The following is a 6,000-nucleotide window of genomic DNA, read 5'->3' on the forward strand; positions in this document are numbered from 1 at the left end:
ATCACGGGCAGCACCGATGGACGCAGCGGTTCCAGCGCGGGCTCCAGCCCACCGTGGTACCCAGCGAGGTGAAGAACCCCAATGGAGTGACACCAGCGAGGAAGAACCCTGGGCTAACCCTAAAATGCAAAGGTGACCTTACAGGGCTGTGGCAAGCTCGAGGCCTGTGCTGCAGAGCAGCTCCTGTGGCTTGTACCAAGAGATGGGCAGCGCAGAGGCAGCCGGCAGGAAGCAGCGCAGAGGTATCCAGCTCCCCCGGCCAGCTCCGAGGGTACTCGTTGTGCTCTCCTGACCACAGACACTGTTCCCTGGCTCCATCTGTGGCCCCTGGAGCCGAGCCTGCATCCCAGCAGCATGAGCGCACGGGGAAGGCATGCCTGCTCCTTCCAAGGCTGTGCGTTTACAACAACAGGAATTAAAAGCCACAGCAGACCAAGAGCAGCTTTTTGGCCCACGATCACATTACAGGACAGGAAGGAAGAAGGCACTTTGATCGGGCTGGAATCACTTGAAACAGCTTCCACGCCACTATCTCAGCCACTGGAATTAGCGCCCCAGCACCCCGAGCGTCCCGTTCCTGAAGGCGCTTCCTGCCCCAGCACGCGTGGCAGGAGCGGAGCCACGCAGCCAGCGCCGGGCACGAGCTGCTCCCAAACCAAGGTCACAGCAGCAAGAGGCACAGAAGAACACAGAGAGCCTCCCTGCAGCTTGCCAGAGGAAATCGAGGCTCAGCAGCCACCAGTGGCTTCGGAGGCTGCTGCTGCACGGGGACCCTCTTCCCCCCCGCGTGCCACGGGGGACGGGAGCCTCTCGAGCTGCCTCTGCACCTCCTGCTCCACGCACGCTGCTGGCGGGCTGAGGGTTAATTAAGGCTGCCCAGGGAGCTGCAGGAAGCCTCCTGCTTGCCCGCTCTCAAACAATGGGGCCATTGTGGAGGGCCGGGCAAGTGTGGGCAGCTCCCCGGGCCTGGCAGTTACCAGCCTGTTTGCTGCGCCGCCTCCTCCTCCTCCTCCTTCTCTTCCTCCTCCTCCAGGTAGCAGAGGAGGCTGCCGGTCCCTCCGTGGAAGATGCCAGGAGAACAGGATCGTACGGCCCATCAGGAGCTCTGGGAAGCTTGGGAACTCTTCAATTCAAGCCACAAATGTGCTCCAACCTCGCTGCCCCAGACGTGGAGCTGATCCAGAGCGCTGCCGGGAACTCCTGCGCCAAAGCAAGGCCCGCGCTGCCCCGCTCCCAGCAGGGTCTCCAGGCATCTTTGGAGCAGAGCTGAGTATCTGGCACGCTGGTGCCACTCAGACAACGCTTTTGCCACCGTTTCCAAAATCCCACCTGGATGAGTGGAAGTCTCGATGAAGAAAGTCAGCAGGGATTCAAAAATACATGCGGGACCGAGCACAGCACCCCCAGAGCACACTGCACATTGTGCCCCGTGGGGCAGATGTACCTCTTCTACCCAGTGCTGTAGCTGCTTGCCCTGTCTCCCCCGTGTCAGGAGCACAAATGCAGCCTGGCACAACCCTCTGAGCACCATTTGCTCTGCCAGCAGCCCCTGACTCTTTCACCCACCCCCCTGCGCCCCCCTCCAGCTCCCAGCACCGCTCCCCAATTCTCCTGGAGCCAGGCTCAGCTCCACGGGGCTGTGCCCCCCGGTCACTTTTTCTGAGCCAGAGCCCCCGCTGCAGCACCCAGCTAATATCCTGCCGTTTCTTTCCATTTCCCACCCCAGGGCATCGCTTTCTTCCCAGCCTCCAGATCCCTCTCTCCTGCTGCTGTTACTCAGCTCGGCCAAGCCCACCCGGAGGCTCGCTATCCACGTTCAACGCAACGCTACTTCAGGTCCTAAATAAGAGGCTGGCTGCCCTCAGAGAAAGGGCTACAAATAGATCTGTCACTGTAAATACGCCCTGCTCCCTTTGCAGTCTCTGCAGCCAGCACTGTTCAACGCAAGCCACCGACAGATTTTGCTCTTCTCTGAATTTTTGAGCCAGACAAAGGCAGGTAAAAACAGCTGATGACTCTTATGAGGCGGCATGCCTGAAAGGAAAACCACGCTCTCCCCTTCCCACTAAGAAAAGGAAGAATCTGGGCAACCTCTTCAAAACTAAGAGGGGAGAGAGGAAAAAAAAAATAAAAAAAAAAAAACAGGGCAGGAAGGACAAAACAATCTTTGTCCTTGCTTTGCTTTGCTGCTCACGCAAACACGGGACAGCCCCCGTACCTGTTACCCCAGCTCAGGCAGCTTGGCTTCACCAAGACTTCCAGAAACCGGGTCCTAATGGTCTGGGGAAAACGGCCCTGATGCTTGAGGAACAGCACGCACGGGATTTCCAGACTACCCCGATAATCAGCTCGCAGAAACCAGATAGCACAGCACACCCTCGGAGGTCACCGCCTGGCTCCACGACGTTCCCTTCAGCTGCTGTTCCTTTAAAGCGTGGCTCCGACAGACCACACAAGGGTTAAATCTGCCTATAAATATCTGTTCTCAGCAGGGCTGCTGCTCTGAACCCTCTAGCCATCTGTTCTAGCTTTCCCCCATCTAAGACTCTAACATCTGAAACACGCTCCAAATTCTTCGGAGTGCTCCCAAAAATAGCCCGGTGCCGTGGCTTCGCCGTCGCCCGCGTCTGCGAGCGCAGGAGCATGCAGCAGGGCGCCTGTGCCAGCGCAACCCCAAAAACCGTGCAAACGCCGACATGTCCGTGGCCGTGGTGCCGTGCAGACCCGTAGCGGCACGCAGATATTTGCATCCCTGCTCGGGTGGGTGTGCCTGCTCAACCGCAGGGCCACGGGAAGCTGCAGCAGCATGTTCACGCTGGCGTGAGCCCGCGGCCGCGTGTGCGTGCGCTGCGCCGCGGCGTGGGTGTGGGAGCAACGCGGGGGCTCCCCGACGGTGGCATCGGCACGATTCTGGCTGCACCGTGGATCCGACCAGCTCCTCTCCCGCTGAAGCTGCCCGGTGCCGTGAGCACCAGCACTAAAACTCCTCGACCTGCGAGGTTTCTCCATGCCCGACGCCGTGATCCAGACGCCGAGCGCAGGCGGCGGCGCGGCAGGGCAGGGAGGCCACGGGTTCACTTGTTCAGCGCTTGGCTCAGCAAATTCGGCAACCCCACCTCCGGGCACCGGAGCCTGGATGCAAAAGCAAGTAAAGCCTGATCTGCATGAGGCCAGAGACACGCCGCCCTGCCCCTATCCAGCCGGGGCTTGTAGGATTTCCTCAAGCGCTCCACGGAGAGCTGGGGCAAGGTTCCTACCGCAGACACAACAGCTTGCTTCTGCAGCACGTTGGGCTCTAAATCTCCCTCGTGCTCAGAGTCCTCACAGCTTTCCAAATACCAAAGGCGCTGCTAGATTCATCCTTCCATCTGCCAAGCCTGTTAGGGGGCAAATCCAGGAGAGAGGACAATCCTCCTCGCAGGCAACAAGTGGGAAGCAAGCTGTCACCTCCCACACCCTGCCACGCTGACCAGGAGCTCACCATCCTCTCCAGCATCCTCCTCGTAGGCTCAGGACTCGGTGCTGTCCTCCTGCTCCGTGCCCGAGCACCGCAGACACCCAGATCTTGGTGAGGAGCATCACAGAGCTCAGCCCTGCTGCCACCACATCGGGGCTCCGTGCACGCACAGCCGCAGGGAGGGGACAAACGGTGACCGATTTCCACGCGACGATGCCAGCCCAAGGATCAGACAGCAGCCAGGTCTGCGTCTCCACCTCCTTCCACAGGAGCCATTTCTCCCTTTCCAGACCACGGGAAACCACAGACCCCATCCGGAGAGGCTCCCCTGTGCCAGTCCCCAACCCCACAGCGATGCTGCGGAGATGCCCACCCTGGCACAGCACGGCCAGAGCCGTGCCCAGCCCTCAGTCACATCCCACTGGTGAGGAACGCTTCAGGAACACTTCTGCTCGGACAGAAACCATCACGGGGCTGCAGCAGGTACCACACCATCCGAGCATCACCCCGCTTTTCCTGGGGTACAGTGGCAGGGAGCCAGCTGGCACCCGGCTGGTGCACGCATCCCTACAGAATATAGGATCTTGTCGAGGGGCAGAAATGCATTTCAAGCATCCAGCTCCCGAAAACCTCAGGGATCCAACTCCCACTGCCTAATGTGTGTGAGCACATTCACTGCATGCTCATGCACGCTGTACAAATGAGCCTCTGTCTGTGTCTTCAGGATAAAAGTCTTCTTCGCTCCCTGATGTACTCAAGGCACCCACCTCGCTCTGAGAACTACAAGCTGGACTTTCCAAGAAGCCTGAAGTGGAGGTACACCTCAAACTCCAATGCCAACGTACACGGGAACATCTTTGAACTCCAGCTCTTCGTTTTAGGCTTCGGCGTGGAGTTTTGCTGGTAAACCACCTCAGCAGGCTGAGTCAACTCAGCCATACTCCATTTCTGACAGAGGGGGAAAAAAAATTGATCCAGGTATCGATTTGATGCACGAGTTTGTGCTTGTTTAAAAGTTTGCCCACAGGTCAGACCTTGTTACAAGCATTTTTCCTGGTGATTAGGTTAGAAACAGGCTGTGCCAAACTCTGGTCAGCCGCCTGGGGAGCAGAGCAGAAGCAGGTGTGGAAGTTAAGGAGTCCCTCGGGGATGCTTCCCCCCCACGCTAAGATGACACTGCGTGGAGAAGCGCCACCGACAGCTCCAAGGCAGCCTCTGGGCTTCGAGGAGCTGCAGTACAGCAGGATTTTTTTCCCCCTTTTTCACCCAGAAAGGGCCACGGGATTTCAGGATCCCCATGGGTTTGCAATCCCCAACCAGGCAACAACGCCGACCAGGACGTGGAACTGGCGGGTCGTTTCCTTCTCTCCAGCAAAACCAGAAGCCAAGAGCTGAGCAGCCAGGATCAAAGCAGGTTTCTAAAAGCTGTCTCCAGTGATCAGGCTGCAAATGCATTTTCAGCGTAGAACTGACGAGCTTTGGGTTTGCAGCAGTCCTGGTCAAACAGTTACCCACGACCACTTCCAAAATCGCTCCTCTACCAGCTCGCGTGCTCCACGGGCTCCACAGCTGGTGGAAAATAAAGGTCTCCACCTCAGCATCCTGATGTGGATCACTCCGAGTTAGCTTCTCTTCTTCCAAACCATTCCTCCTCTTCTCCCCCAAACATTTACTGCTTTCAAATTAAGCTTTGTCCCCAGTCCCACCGATGCACATCGGGTGGCTGCCGGTCATCTGCTGCGGAGCAGGGACCAAACCCTTGGAGCACCAACATCAGAGCTCCTCTGCTTAGCCCCCAGCACAAGTGCAGCACCCATCGTCCTCCGCTCAGTTCCTGCCCCAGAAATTGCCATCGTCTCCCTCATTTCTGTCCCCCATGTGACATGCACAGAGGCTTTCCCAGGAGCTCACCCACGAGTACTTTTCCCCACCACGCTCCCAAAGACTCCTCAAGTTCCCTTCATGTCAGTGGAACACAACATAGCGGCGCCCAGCCTGTTGCAGAAGGATTTATTTTGCCTTTTCCATTTCTGCGCCCATCACAACCCTTTTCTGCTGCAATAAAACCCGTAAATTGATTTCTCCCTTGCCTGGCCTTGCCTTTGCTGCCCTGGAAGTATGGATTGCAACCCAGCGCTGCTCTCTGCCCAAGGAAGCAGCGAACTAGTTCAGACCAGCGCAGCTCTCCCCAGACACCCGTGTGGCTCACAGCAGCCAAGCAGCTGCTTGCTCTTGCTCTTGTGCAGACCTCTCACCGAGCACACGGGAGCCAGAGCCAAGCTGAAGCGTTTGCTGGGATTTATGCATTTGAAATACGAAAAATCAGCGTACAAATGAAGAAATCTCCCTGCGCTCCCTGTTCCCATTTGAAACCTGTTCCCAACCCGAGGAGCCCCCGGTGTGCTCAGCAGTTTACTCCCGTGAGGTGCTGCAGCGTCCAGGGACACCCCAAAAGGTGGGACAGGGGCAGATCCTGCTGCCTGCCCCACAGCTCTGCCCCCGGGAGGTCCCTGCCAGGCACTGGGGCTACCCCAGCAGCAGAT

This window comes from Aythya fuligula, chromosome 22 (assembly GCF_009819795.1).
Source record: "Aythya fuligula isolate bAytFul2 chromosome 22, bAytFul2.pri, whole genome shotgun sequence".
NCBI classification, from domain to species: domain Eukaryota; kingdom Metazoa; phylum Chordata; class Aves; order Anseriformes; family Anatidae; genus Aythya; species Aythya fuligula.